Below are 16,121 nucleotides of genomic sequence, written 5' to 3' on the forward strand. Positions count from 1 at the left end.
AGAAGGAAATTACAAACTGCTCCAGTAGCTTTGCCAAGAAAATCCCAAATGGGATCACACTCAGTTGAACACAACTGAAACAATTGAACCACAAAAATTGCTAGGAAGTTATATATTAATTTTACATTTTAGTCTTTTCAGCTTCCAGTCAGTGCACCTAATTCTTCCCTCTGGTGACAATCAGAACAAAATTGATCATTCTTACCACATCCCAGCCCTTCGGAGACTCCTGTTCTCTGTGTCCTCCCTTCCACATCACACCCATTTTTCTTTCCTCTGGGTCAAACATCCCTCATTCCTAAGAACTAAACTTGTTATCAGGAAGAGCTGTGTTCAGATGGGAAAAAACGATCAAAGGTAAAATGTATTATAGACTTTCAAAGAATGCCAAGAGACTTCCCAAGAGATTTGTCCCTAGCCCCGAATGGTTTAACATCGTTGTCACTGACCTGAATGGAGGCATAGATGACAAGCTTATTAAGTTAACTGATGCTATTTAGCTGGAAGGGATAGCTAATACATTTGGATGACCGTCAGTGCCCAAAAAAGATTTCAACAAACAAGAATGATGGGGTGGCTATGGCTTGATACCCATCATTTGGAAAAGATCCAGGAATTTTAATTGAATCAATGAGTCAACAGTGCAATGTGACAGTCCCAAACCAACCAACCAAACATCCCCTGACCCCATCCGATTTTAGGCTGTATTAGAAAGAGTCTCAAACTCTGAAGATGATGCCATAGTGCATAGAACACCGGACATGAAGGTGGTAAGACTCATTTTCGTAAGTTCAAATCCAGCCTCAAACACTTAATAACTGTGTGAGTCTGGGCAAGTCACTTAACTCAGTTTGCCTTAGTTTCCTTATTTGTAAAATGAGCTAAAGAAGGAAGTGTTAAATCATTCTAGGATCTTTGCCAAGAAAAAGGGTCATGAAGAGTCAGGCACGACAGAAGAATGAATAAAATAATATCATCCTTAAGAAGGGACTAAATCTTTGTAAATTGTTTTTTGTCTTTGCTCTGAATAGAGAGACTTTATTGATGGTAAACAAAACAGGACTCTATGCCACAAGAGTGCCTTGGAGACCGGGACTATGAATGAGACATGAAATCCCTAGTACAGGGAAACAGGTTAGGGGTATGATAAGGCTCTTCTTTTGGTTGGAGAGTCATAGCTTCTCACTTTACTCTTTGAAGGCCAGATAGACCATGAAGTCTACATACTCATTGTCATTCCAGAAAATGAGCTTGACAAAACGGTCTCTGAGGGCAATACCAGCACCAGCATCAAGGGTAGGAGAGTGGATATTGCTGCTAAAAGTTACGGGTACAATTTGGTCCTTTGTGAAGTCAGAGAAGCACTTCAAGGGTTCCTCTAATGTTTGGTTCACTCCTTTATTAATATTACCATATTTGGCAGCTTTCTCCAGGTGGCAGGTCAGCTCTACAACAATTACACTGAAAGTAAGAACTTGGGAACTTCCCATCAGCTCAGGTTTGACATTGCCCACAGCTTTAGCAGCATCAGTGGAAGGAGGGAGAATGTTTTGGGAAGTGCCATACCCATCATGCTGCAGCTTGCCAGAGGAGCCATCTACCATCTTTTGGGCAGCAGAAACAGCAAGGACTATGGTGATGATGTTAATATCAAATATATTCATATCAAAATTGCCATGAATGATCTTGGCTGGGGAGACCAAGCAGTTGGTAGTACAGGAAACATTACTGACAATCTTAAAGGAATTCACTCCTATCCTGAATATGAGGCTTCAGCAGAATGGGCAGAGATAATTCTACCCTTCAGAAGAACCTTGACTTTTTCCATGGTAGTAAAAGTATGATTGAGTTCTTAGTTCTACCCTTCAAATGGACTTTGGGCTTTCATTGTGGTAAAGACATCATTGGACTTTACTATGTTGGTAAGATCACACTCCTGATTTTCTCAACACCTTAAGGTGTTCTTAAAGTTGTGATGGATGAAATATTGGAACATATAAATCATATAGTCGAGATCAGTGAAGGGATCATTGACATCACAATGTCAGCTTTGCCTGAGGTGAATGTAGCTCAGCCCTCCAAATGTCCAATATGGCCAAATCCATTGGCTCTGACCTTCATTATCTTGTCTCAGAGATGCAGCTATAAAAGTGGATCCTAGTGCCAAGATTGGGAAGAACTGGGGGTCTCTCTGTATTTTGACCTTGTCATCCCACATCTGAAATATTTAGGAAGGACACTGATAGATTGAAGAGTATATTATAGACTCTGGCCATGGTCAAGGATGGTCCTTGAGATCCTGCCCTATGAGGAATGAATGTTATATTGCCCTGTCCTTCTTATCAATTGTCTTAAAAGTCCTCAGGGATTTAAAATTCCCAACCTGAGAGCACACCTATTCAGTCAAAGTTCACCCAGGTGATGTTTCCATGCACAGGCTTCTGGGAAATGTAGTCTGTTCATTTCTTTCCAGTGACTGAGGGTCTTTCTCAATCCTAATCATTGTAGTCACATGACATCTATTCACTCTATAATTGCAAAACTGACCATATTCTTTGGACTGTTATTTGGACTCCCTTCTTTCAGCCAAGTTTGGTTCTCTGAGAATTAGCATCAGAAAAAAAAATACCCCCAAACACTCTAATTTCAATAACTTCATGTATACTCCAGTTTTTCATCATTTTGGAGCAGCCAAAAAAGTCATTCAGAAACATGGCAGTTTGCAGAGCTAATTATAGATCCCCTTGTTTTCTGAATGCACAGATGGTTGCGGTAAAAACCACAGAGGAAAGAGAGCTGCCTGTTAATTCCACGGTAGCCATTAGTCGGCTGATCTTCTCTTAGCACTCTAAAAAATTCTGCTAGACATCTTCTTGCAACTCCACAGAAGTTTCATAGGAGCAGAGCAGGAGAGGGGGATGTGTGGGTCAAAATTTCCAGGATACATTTTAGGGAGGAGATAGTTCATCCCAGGGATTCTAGAGGGAGTAGAGGGGGTTCCCAGCAGCAATAGCAGCATCCTACATCATCTGCAGAACTTAATTTGCCATCTAGCTAGAGGTGAGATCTGTGAATGAGGACAGTGATTATGAGTAACATCCCTTGGGGCAAATGTGTGAATTCTGTTACTACCAGGCTTAAAAATTATTCACTGCTCTCCCACCATCTTTAGAATAAAAATCAGCTCCTTAGCCTGTCTGCACTATAGCACCACTTGGATCAACAGACTTTCCTTTCACTATCTCACACTAATAAATTAGATTACTTGCCATTCTTTAAATGTTCCTACCTCCCTATCTTTGCCCATGCTGTATCTTCTCGTTGGACTTCTTTCCTCTTAAATTCTATTTTTTTTTTTAAGAAATCTTAGCTCTTCTTTAAGACTCATTTTCACTTAAGCCTTGATTTCCCCAACTGGATATAACTTTCTAATCCTCAGAATCACCATTTTTATCATTTCAACTTTGAGGCTTGATGACATAGTAGAGTGTTGTTTCTTTTCTTTTTTTAAAATTTATTTTATTTTTCAATGAATGAGCATTGATTTTCTCTTTATCCTGCCTTCCTTTCCCACTGAAAGAAAGAAAAGCAAAGCTGCTGTAACCAATATGTATAATAAGACAAACATTACATGAGTAATATCCAAAAATACATCTCATGAAAAACATTAAATCTTTTACTTCTTTCCCAGAAAGTAGATAGCATGGTTCATCCTCAGTCCTCTGGAATTATAGTTAGTAGTTGTATCAATCAGTTCTTGTCTTTTAAAATTCTAAGGCCATCTTATTATTCCAAATCAATTCAGAAAAATCTTCCTTTCCTTTTCATCCTTCCATATGGTACAGTAATATCATGTTCCATTTACACACTGTTGTATGGTTGGCCATTTAAAAGTCATTTTTTCAGTTTTTCTTTGTGACTCTGTTGGGATTTTCTTGGCAAAGATGCTGGAATGGTTTGTCATTTCTACTCCATTTCCTTCTCCAACTTATTTTTACAGGTGAGGAAACTGAGGCAAAAAAGGTGAGGTGACTTTCCCAGGGTCCTGAGGCCAGATTTAAACTCAGAAGATGAATATTCTTGACTTCAGGCTGGGCACCTAGCTTCCCCTGTAATTGTTTTAAAGCACTTTATATGTCTTAGGACTGGACAGCAAGGACCCAGTTCTTACAGACCACAGTCTCTGTTTTCTTCCCTGGCAAGCCGATACCCCCGCCTAGAGCTAATCTAACATATGAGGCTTTGGGAGCTGTCACAGGGTAGTAGTGCTGAGTGATGATGGAAAATCTTCGAGTTGGCTTCAGGGCCAGAAGGATGACTAAAGAGAGACTAGCCTGGAACCAAGCATGGATGCAAGATTCCAGGGCATGGGCTCTCATTCTTTTTCCAGGCTGCCTTCTGGCAGGGGGATTGGTATGAGTTCTAGGATCGGGGAAGGGCTGTTTCCCTTGCAGTCGGCATGCTCAAGTTCCACCAAGCTTTTGTCACTCCTGGTCAATGAGTGGGACACCTGAGCCAGTCACATTACTGCAGAGGCAGGCTATGAACCTGGACTTGGTCAGGAAAGAGAGGGAGAGTTCTTGTTCAGGTGCAGGCAATTGGCTCTCCACCTTTGATATCATGAGCAAATAGGCAGGAGGGATTGATCCCAGCTGCACAAATAGGGTGTGTCTGGAGCAGAAAATGTCTGCCCAAAATGACTCAGAGACCCAGGTGTGAGGGTGTTTACCTGCAATCCTTGTCACTGGCTTAGATTGGTGCTGGAGGATTGCTTGATTTAGGAGTTCTAGGTCTAGTAGGGATAAAGTTGATTAGGGACTACTGGGAGGTGCCATAGTATACAGAGCATGGGACAGTATGAGTTCAAATCCATTAACTCTGACTCAGTTTCCTCATCTGCAGAATGAGTTAGAGAAGGAAATGATAAACTACTTTGGTGTCTTTGTCAAGAAAACACTAAATGGGATCATGATGAGTTGGACGTGACTAAGATGACTCAACAACAAAAGCTGATTAGATATCTGTAGTGGACCAGATTGGTGATCCCCTTGGTTGTAGGAGCTAGAAGACCACTTAAGGAAGGGTGGAACCTTAGCAGGTCAATACTCCCATGCTGATTAGCAATAGGAGTAGACCTGGGAATGGCCAACCTGGGTGAGATAAAGAGATTTAATCTCAAATAAGAAAAGGGGGAAAAGGAGAAAAGGCAAGGGAAAAGAAAGGAAGGGAAGAGACTCAGAGAACACCCTCCAAATAGAGGTCTTTCAGATTATTACAGGGATTAATGTATATTTGTTGATGGGTTAATAAATAGCATTGTTTGAGGAATACCAATAATAATTCAGAAGAAGAGACAGACTGTAGTGGATAGAGGGCCAGCACAGGTAGGGGATAAAACAATGGGCTTGCTGTCAGAAAGAGCTGAGTTCAAATTCTGCATCAGACACTGATTAGCTATAGGACATTGGGTAAGTCATTTGGCCTGTCTCAGCCTCAGTTTTCTCAGTTATAAAATTGTAGAATTAGACTAAATGGCCTCTAAGGTCCTTCCCAGCTTTAATTTTATGATCTCATGATCCTTGGATTCAAAAAAATTTTAGGGTCAAATTCCACTTCTGATCCACACTGGTTATTGCCACTTATTCAACCCTTAATCTCCCAAGCAACATTCTGATGCTATAAATTGGAGACAAGTTCCCAGTTGATATCAGTGGAAGGAAAGCTAGATCAAGGGAGAGACTTTTGGATACTCATTCTAAAAAAAATTGGTTTTGAACATAAGCCCAAAACGAGCAAACAAATTGAGAAGTACAGACATATATGCTAGTCTCTTAAGAAGGCAGATTGAGAATTTCCATGAATAATTTTTCTATGTGAAATGAATACCATCCACACTGCTGTAATCAAGGTGTTAGTGGAGGTAACCAAGGGCACAGGTTCTGAAATCCAAGATGGGGGCAGGGAGGGAATAAGCATTTACAGAGCACCTACTATATGCCAACAGGTGCTGTGTTAAGAGCTTTCACAAATATAATACTTATAAGGAAAGAGAGGGAGAGTTCTTGTTCAGGTGCATGCAGTTGGCTTCCCACCTTTGGTATCATAATCTCCTTCGATCCTTGGATGTCTCTGGGCCTGATGTCAAAGGGAACTCATTGGTGTTTTGCTCCAGTTCTAGATTGGGCTGTGGCAGAAACAAGGAAAGCAGTCACGGCAATTTGGGAAAGCCGCAGTGTCCAAAAGGGACAGCTGGATTGTAGGAGTGTCAGGACAAGAGGGCTATTGGGTTTTTAAGCAACCCATTTATTACTTGGGTTGCTTTTTATAGCCTTAATCTCCCTTGTTATGATTGCAGTTACCAGCTGCTGTGAGATTGGATTTTTTTAATGAACCATATTCATAGCCAGTGATTTGGGTGCTGGTGACAATATTATTTCTCTAGCAGAGGGCCACGTTAACAGTAGTTTCAGAAGTTTGGAGCTTGGTGGGCTTCAGCCAAACCCTGATATTTGAATCTTGGCTCAGAAGGTGGTTCTTAAACTGTATCCTTTGGAAAGGAAATTCCTTGAATCTTCCTTCTGTCCTGTTGCGTATAAGCCGATTGTTAAATGTAGTGTGTGCATTTAGACCTCTGAAATCAGCAAATGATACAAAACATGGCTTGATTTATTGTTTTAGTGACTGAAGAAAGTGATAGAGAAAATGGTCATTTTAAAATGTGTTGGGTATATATATATATATTCCAACCCCCTCAGGAAGCTGGTTGTTCTAAAATACAGATTGGGATTTATGTCACCTTCTCTTTCAAAATCACCTTCATGGATTCATCTAACATAGAATGGTTAGAGTTGAACGTGACATTATAGATCATTTTATTGTTCAGTCATTTTCAATCATGTCCAACTCTCTGTGATCCCACTTGAAGTTTTCTTGGCAAAGATAGTAGAGTGACTTATTTCCTTCTCCAATGGAGGAAACTGAGGTAAATGGGGTGAAGTGACTTGCTTAGGGTCACACAGTTATTAAGTGTCTGAGGCTGGATTTGAACATAGGAAGATGAGTCCAGGATTAGAACTCTGTGCACTATGGTACCCCTTAGCAGCTTCTTTACAGGCCATAGAATGATAGTATTTACAGATGGAAGGGACCTTGGAAATAATTTGGCCCATCTTTCCTCATTTTGAAGATGAAAAAGCTAAATCCTCCAGAGTTCTGTGATCTCAAGGCCACATAGCTAGTGTTATCAGAAGCAGGATTAGAACTCAGATTTCCTGACTTCAAATCTAGAGCTTTTTCATCATACCAATTATATCGAGCCACTTGGAGTTTTCATTTAATTTAAAATTTCCCTTTCTTGGGCAGTGTCTTACTCTAATTGGAATCATAGAATTTTGCACTGAGAGGAACTTTAGAGGCCATCCCACATATCGGTATCGAGATTGGGAACCAGTTTGCTGCCTTGCCTAGCCCAGGGTCTCACAGGCCCAGCTCTTCCCCTTCTTCATGAACAGTTCATTCCATTGGGCTACCTTCCTAATACTTGGTTGCTGAGAATTCATCTTGAGAGTTGCAGAATGTATTATTTTTTTATCATTGTTAAAGGAGAAAGGATTTCCCAGATCAGTGACCTGAGGAACATGGAGGATGCTTAGGATTTATAGCTTTCATTACCGAGCATCCATCAGTTTCTTCCCTTGTTCCACTTGGAAAAAAGAGCTTACACCGAGAGAATCATAAGATTTAAAGATGGAAGTTAGAGTCAAACTCTATATTTTTACAGATGGGGAAACTGAGGCCCAAGGCTGTTAAGAGACTGGCTCAGATTTGTCCACTGAACTTACCTTCCCCTTAGTCTTGTCTTCTCCAGGATTTGAATCCAGGTGTTTCTTATTTCAAGTCTAGTACTCTGTTGATTTTACTACCCTGCTTCCTTTATTATCTCTTTCCTCCTTCAGTAGCCCACTGCATATGTACAACCTGGTTCTGCTGCCCTGGATAGCAGAATGTATTATGGATTATCACATATCTGGAGGAACTATTGAAATAATCAGCTTAATAAAAAAATCCCCCAACTTTCACCTATATCACTCTGCAAATAAATCAATGAAAAGATAAATCCTTAAACCCTTGCCTTTTTTTTCCTTTTTTCACGAAAAGAATAATGTAGGCAGAGATGGGCAGGCGAGCACTTTGTAAGTCTTAAGGCACTATGGTGCTATCTGAAGTGAATGATAATTATTATTAGCTGTCACTAAGGAAAATGGAATTATGGGCACATAGGACAATTGCATTTCTTATTGTTTTGGGGTTTAGATTTTTTTTTAGATTGACTTAGCACTTCCCTTCTGAAGAGTAATCAGTCTTAGCTCAGGCAATAATAAATAATTAATCATTACTGCTGGGAGAAAAAGAAAGTGCAAATTCTAATAGTCGACTCATGTAGCAAGGTATGTTATTATTATCAATAATGATAACCAAATTTACATGTGCTGTTTTTCCATTTATTGCATAAATAATGCAAATATTATAATCATTTTATAGTTAGGCAATTTCATGGCATAGTAAGTGTATGAAGACCTAGATTTGAGTCTGCCTTTGATTCATCCTTGCTGGAAGGCCTTAGGACTCTCAGGTCTACAAGAAACTTTCTAAAAATTAGAAGTGAGGAAATCTGTGTCAGTGAAATCACAGGTCCTTAAAGAGGGAATTAAAGAAAATTACACTTAAGGAAACAGACTCAGAAATAAAGTGACTTCCCTATATTCACACACACAGGAAGGGTTAAATCTGGGACTTCAACTGGAATCTTTGTAAAATGAGGAGATTGGACTCAACAGCCTCTAAAGGCCATTGAAGCTCCAAAGCTGCTGACTCCAAAGCCTTTGCTTCTGAAAAGCTTTATATATTTGACCAATAGAGGTCAAGTTAATTGGTAATGTTGATTGGAGTATAGTCAAGTATGTCTTTAATCAACTGCTAGGTCTTGTCCTTGGGCAGCTTATTATAACTCTGTATTTTCACATTTTAAAATTCAAAAGCAGAGCACTTCTCCTGTACGTGCCCTTTTACATGGAAGGATCTGAGTCATCTTTCTCTTTAGTATAACTGAAGAATAATAAGGAAACACCATGGGTTAGTGGACTCCAGTCATGGATGTGGAGTTCACAGAGATCTGGGTATATTTCTTGCCTCTAATATTTCTTAGACATGCCATGGAAAAGTCATTTAGATTCATTGAGCCTTGGTTTCTTCTCCTGTGAAGCTGAGATGGAGAGAAGGGGCCTTGGAATGGGCTAAGGTTATTAGCTCTTGCTGTGAGAATCAGTTAATGGAACTGGTTCAATTGAACCTGGAGAAAAGAAGACATGGAGGAAATTGATGGCTGTCTTCATGTTTGGAAAGTTGGCTAATGCAGAGATTCTTGGCTTATTTGATCCCACCAGGAAAGATCTTGGTCTTGATGTTGAAAAAATTTCTTGACCTATAGAGATATCCCAAAATAAAATGAGCTGCCTTGAAAAGTGGGAGGTGATGGGTTCTTCCCATTGGTGGTCTTTAAAACAAAGGTTAGATGATATATTATATCAGATATATTATACAAAGGATTTATTTGGGAGGGGTATAAGTAGGACTAGATGGCTGGAGGTTCCTTTCAATTTATAAATTGTGTGATTCTGGTAATAGCCATTTCCCAAGACTATTTTCAGTTTCAAAGTGAGATAATTTTTATAAGGTACTTGGCAAACTTTAAAGTATTTAATCAAATCTTAGCTAATATTTATATACCATTGTAGGTGTTATGAAGTGCTTTACAAATATCTCATTTTATCCTCAAAACAACTCTGGGGGAAAGGTTTTTTATTATCTCCATTTTGCACATAAAAACCGTGAGCTAAGAGAGAATTAGGGACTTTCTCAATGTCATACAGCTAAGTGTCTGAGATCACATTTGAATTCAATTCCTCCTAACACTAGATCTATCACTCTATTTGCTATACTATTTGGTTGCATACTACTACTAACGATTTACTACTACTACTATTACTCTTACTACTACTACTACTATTACTACTACTACTACTACCACTTCTTCCTCCTCCTCCTCTCACTACTATCACTACCACTACTACTACTACTACTACCTATTACTACTACTACTACTACTACTACCACCACCTCTTCCTCCTCCTCCTCTTACTACTATCACTACCACTACTACTACTACTACTACTACTACCTATTACTACTACTACTCCTCTTACTACTACCACTACTACTACTACTACTACTACCTATTACTACTACTACTCCTCTTACTACTACCACTACTACTGCTACTACTACTACTATTACTACTACTAATGGTGATGATGATGATGATGATAGCTAACATTTATAAGGCTTATAAAGCATGTTATCTACATTTTCTCATTTTATTCTCACAAATTCCTGGAAGGTAAGTGTTATTATACCTATTATTATATATCAATGTGATTCATCTATAATAATGATATGTTATTATTACAGATGAGGAAACTGAGACAGGAAAATAGAGACTAAGTTACTTGTCTGGAGTCATACTACTAATAAGTATCTAATGCTGGATTTGAACTCAGATCTCCCCAACTCCAAGTATAGAACTTTATCCATTATATCTTCCCAATTGCCTAATTTCTACTAAAACAATTTTTTTCCACTGAAGGACTAGAATGTGTCTGTTAGGATAATGCACGATAATTCTTCTATACCATATGCACCTGGGGACTTGAAAGATGAGGACGTTTACCTCCTTCTTCCTGATATATCATTGCCAAGACACTACCTGCCATAGTCTAAGCATAACTAAGCCTTTTGGAAAGGTGAGAATCATCAAGGGCTGTTGGCTGTTGTGTATCAGTCTCATAGAACCTTGGTCTTGGACTCAGAAAAATCTATTTTGGAAGCCATTTCTTACATTTATTATTAGCATTATATTTATTATTTATTTATGTTATTAACATCAAGATTTTAGCATTTATTGTTGACCAGCTCTCTGAATCTCTGTGACTGAAATGAGGAAAATCTGGGTACTTGCCATTGCAGGGCACAAGCAACTGCACCAAAAATGTGTGGAAACAACTTTTAGCTGGGACATTTCTGTTGTGGTGAATTGTAAGACTGGTCACAAGCCTTCGGATAGATTTAGTTTGTTAATGGGCAAGAGAGTCAATAAGGGAAAGAAGCATATAACTGATGTTCTTTAGGGATGTCAGGGAGTCTGTATTCATGGGGACATTTTCTCTATGTTCCACTTGCTGGTCGAGTGGGTCAATACTGAATGCAAGACATTGAGACTGAGCCTGAGGGAAGTATGACTTGTCTCTTTCTTCTTCCTTTGGGCCTTCTGTGTTCAGTGGCTCTCCTTGATACACTCCCCTTAGACAGACAGACAGACACACACATATACAGACAGAGGGACAAAGAGAGAGAGACAGACAGAGAAATAGAAAGATGCAGAGAGAGAGAGACAAAAAAACAGAGACACGAGACAGAGAGAGAATGATGGAGACACACAGAGAGAGACACAGAAAGAGAGATGCAAAAAAAGAGACAGGAGAAAATAGAGAGAGAGAAAGAAAGGAAGAAAGGGAGGAAGAGAGAGAAAAGAAGAGAGAGACAGAGAGACAGAGACAGAGAGACAGAGACACAAAGAGAGACTGATGGAGACACAGAGAGAGACAAAGAGAGATAGAGAGAGAGAGAGAGAGAGAGAGAGAGAGAGAGTGTGTGTGTGTGTGTGTTTGTGTGTGAGGGTGACTCTTTGATGACTCACCATTCAGAAGTACTTGGGGTTGCATATCTGAGAAGTGATTGTCCTGCGGGTACATTTAAATTACAAAGCCCTGTGCCCTAGTGGTCAATAAATACTTGTTGACATCATACATTAAGGAAAGGTATCTTAGCAAAACAGAAGGAGCCCTGCATTTGGAGCCTGGGGACCCAGGTGCAAATTCTGGCTCATTATTTACCATTTATATGACATTAGGCAAGTCCCTGGGCCTTAGTTTCAGGGCCTTTGTTCCCTTTCCTCTTAAATTAGGGCTTTGGACTTGGTTCCTTTTAATCTCAGATCTAATGATGCTGGGACCCTGTATCAATTTTATGTTTTACTGACATAAAACATTTCTTACTGAACTATATTTAGTCTTGTTAATTGCAATACTAATTATTATCAGAAATAGGACTAGAATGGGGCTCCCCCAGGTCAGTATTATTTCCATATCATCTTGCTATCATAAATCTAGATATTTAGAAAAATATACATATGATGCAAATGGAAAAAAACAACACACACAATGTTTTTTACAAAGCAAACCATTTGGAGATAGCAATAACTGGAACAAAAGTACCCAAGAAATATCAACTAGAGAAGTAATAACAACAACATGTCATATCATGATAATAGAGCATCATGATGATCATTACATATCATAACAATCTGACAATATTATGTAACAAAATAATCAGAAGAGTTTGGTGAAGTTCTATGATCTTATTGGTTTGGAGAACTTCATTGAGGGAACTCTGTGCCCAGGTACAAAGCTCAGAAAGATGCTTAGGATCTTGTGAGCCCGTATGTGATGGCTAGGTCTGACTCTTATCTTCCACCTCTCCTGCTTTCCCAGAGTAATAATGAGGATGTTCATAATAACTGACATTTATACCAATCCTCATAGGGTTGGGGTTTGTTCAGTCCTGGAAAGTTTCAGGGCAAAAAAAGAAGTGATCTGGGTTTTTGGAACAAGTGATGGCTATCAGAGGTTCTTTTGAGTAGAGGAGAAGGCAGATACAAAGTGGGAACAAGCAAGAAAGGTGGGGGTAGGTGGAAGGTTTAGATTGATTGGAAGCGAAGATTCATGTAGAAGACTCACAGGGTTAAGAGAGGCAGTGTAGACCAGTGAAGAGAGCACAGGAAACCTGACTTTTAGCCCTGGCACTTGTACCACACAATCTTGAGTTAATCAGTTAGTTTCCGTGACCCTCAGTTTCTTTACCAGCAAATAAAAGCGTTGAACTATTTGATCCTCAAGATCTTTTTTCTCTTTAATTATCTATTTATCTAGCTTGGTGAGATATTTGGTAGCAGACCTTGGGTGCTAATTAAAGTATTTATCTTCTATATTCATGATCTTGTCCAAGTGACCTTACCTTTCTGGATCTTAATTTTCTTATCTCTATTATAAGGGGTTGAACTAGAACAAGTTTCTTACCTTTTTTCGGTGTTTGTTATAAACCCCTTTGGTATTCTGGGAAAACCTAAGGAATAAACCCTTCTCAGGATAGCATTTCTAAATGAGTAAAATGAAATGCATAGGATCACAAAGGAAACCAGTTATATTAAAATATAGTTATAAAAGTAGTGAAAAAACAAGTTTATAGATGTCTGGTTAAAGAAGAGAGAAAATCTTTAAAGTTCTTTCTGGCTCTAACGTCATGAGTTTGTGTGTCTATAGGATGTGAGAATTTGGATTTAAAATTGAAACATGCTTTAGAGTTTCTTTCTCAATGTTCAGTTCTTCAGATGTCACTGCTACATCTCTCCTCCAAAGGGACTGTCTTTCTAATCCTATAGTCTATAAACCCCCACAGATGTATTTCCCCTCTGTTGGGATTAGTTAATCCCAATGATTAGTTAATATAAATTAACTTTTAGTAAGAGTATTTACTTAAATTTTATATTCTGTGAGGTACTTTTTCACCAGTCTATGTAGCTTAGGGGAAAGTGGGTTCAGACTTAGTAAGTATATGTGGCAAAGGCATAACTAACTCAAAACTCTTGGTTGCAAGAAGTAATTTTCTCCCTTTTGTTAGGTACTTATGAAATTCCCCTTGGGTAAGAAGGAACTTTTTTGCTGAGCTCCTTGGAGAATCTGAAGCTCCCTTCCTTCAGAGTATCTAGTTTGTACTTGGCTCCTAGTATAGATATTGTCAGTTATTCTGGAGATATTGCTAAGAGTAGGATCTTGGCATGAAAACTAAAATCCTCCAACCTTCTGAAGTTCACAAGGTCTTCCTTTGGTTAAAGAAAGTAGGAGGCTGAGATCAGGACTGGGTCTTTTCCCTCTAAGGGACTTGGCTAGAGGCTTCCACCATAATTTGTCAGATGCTCTCATCCTTGATTCCAAACTTCCAAGTCTCACAGGGCATGATCAAGTACCACAATCAAGCCAAAAAAAATTCCTTTTGCATTTATCTGAAATGTTTTTGATGGATGGATTCAAAGGTGAGTTCAGACCAAGTTCACAATTAGTTTACACCCTGATTCAGTTGAGATGTGATAACAATACCCTTGTCATAATCATAGCTACCTTTTATTTTGTACTTTAAGGTTTGCAGTATCATTTTACATATATTATCTCATTTGATCCTCACAACAACTCGTGATGTAGATGCTATTATTATTATTCCTATTTTACAGATGAGGAAATTGGGGCCCATAGCAGATAAGTGACTTTGTCCAGAGCCCTGTCTGAGGCAGGACTCAATACAGATCCAGCACTTTATGCATTTCTATCTAGATGCTTGGGGCTAAGCAGGGTGGGATGATCTTTATATATTCTAATTCTCTGTGTTCGGAGTGGCTGTAGACTGCTAAGCAATGGAATGGTAGTAATTGTGATAAATGTGATAGTAATTATGTTTGCCTTCATTGTCCACTTTTTTTTTTTTTTGGTCTTATTAGAGAATTCCTTTTTCCTGAAATCTTTGATAATTTCTTTCTTTTCCTCCTGCTCCCCTTCTCTCCTTATTTTCCCTATTACACACTTTCTGTCTCTCTAATCTTTGACAACGGTTTCCTTGGGAACCTCTCATCCTCCCATCCCAAGCAATTCACAGCTCACCAGCCTAGGAATGCGCCCCAAATGACTTTTGGGTGGCCGGAATTCCTTCCCTCTGGCTTTGTGGAGTGCTGTGTAGCTCCCCCAACACCTGGGGTCCCCCACCCTCTTAAGTTCTGAACCAGAAGCTCAGAGCTTTGCAATACTGGTGCTATAGGGTTGTGGCCCCTGAATTTGCTTCTGAAAGGTTGTGGCTAAAGTGATTGTGGTGCTGTGAGTCAACTTCTCCATCTGAAGCTGAAAAGAGGAAGGGTTAACTGGGGTATAAAGGTAGATTTTGTTGCAAGCCGATGTCATGTTCTTGGATCTGCTAAAAAAGCCTTTAATATTGGTAATATAGGAGGTGGGGAGGTAGGAGAGTTGTGTTGAGTGAGCTCAACATCAGCAAGCTTCAATCCTCGGGCTTTAAAGTTTTAAAAAATCTTTTTTTTTTTTTTTTGATTCTGAGAATTCTAGCCGTAGTTAATTTATCTTTGGTACATAATTTCCATTTTGGAGAGGTTTGAGGGGTTATGATAATAACTCCCTTTCAAAACACACACACACACACACACACACACACACACACATCATGTATAATCTCCTATCCCATTGCTTGTATGACCTAGAACAAACCATTATAAATTTGCAGAGTTGGAAGCTTCTTCTGGTCCAATTTATGCCAAAACAAGGATCTCTTCTACATCAATGACATCAAATTCAAATTGACTTAGAAAACATTATCTATGTTATATATTTATTTTGTTAAACATTTCCCGATTACATTTTAATTTGGCTCCTGAACAATACCTGTGTTTTACAGTATTCCCTCACAATGGTCATTCAGCTTTTGTTTGAATACCTCCAGTAATGGTAAATTCACTAATTTAAAAAAAAATTCAAAGTATATGTGATGCAAGCTTTTCTAAATTATAATTACAATACAACTTGAATATGTTTCCTCCTTTTATTATTTTCTACAAGAAACTAGAGGATAAATAATCTAAAGGCTTTTAGCCAGAAATTTTCCATATACAATGTACAATGTACAATATACAAAGTGATATTTGGGATAAAATATCACAGATGGGAATGATCACATTGGGATTCCTTCTTATTTCAGTAGTAATTTATTGTTTAGAGAGCACTTTCCTCACAACAACCTTGTGAGGGAAGTCAAACATAATTCCCATTTTGTAGATTAATGATGACTAATGTAAAATTTCCAGGAAGGGATTGTGCTAGAGTTTGAATTCAAGTCTC

At 38.8% G+C, this 16,121-nt stretch overlaps 1 protein-coding gene and 1 pseudogene across 5 annotated transcripts in view; one reads left to right on the forward strand and one right to left on the reverse strand.

Annotated features, from left to right (window-relative positions):
* Positions 1-16,121, forward strand: part of KIAA1549L (KIAA1549 like) — a 284,289-nt gene that overhangs the window by 80,013 nt on the left and 188,155 nt on the right. The window lies entirely within an intron of this gene.
* Positions 1,188-1,828, reverse strand: LOC127540609 (glyceraldehyde-3-phosphate dehydrogenase-like; annotated as a pseudogene).

The sequence above is a fragment of the Antechinus flavipes genome, chromosome 6, assembly GCF_016432865.1.
Source record: "Antechinus flavipes isolate AdamAnt ecotype Samford, QLD, Australia chromosome 6, AdamAnt_v2, whole genome shotgun sequence".
NCBI lineage: Eukaryota > Metazoa > Chordata > Mammalia > Dasyuromorphia > Dasyuridae > Antechinus > Antechinus flavipes.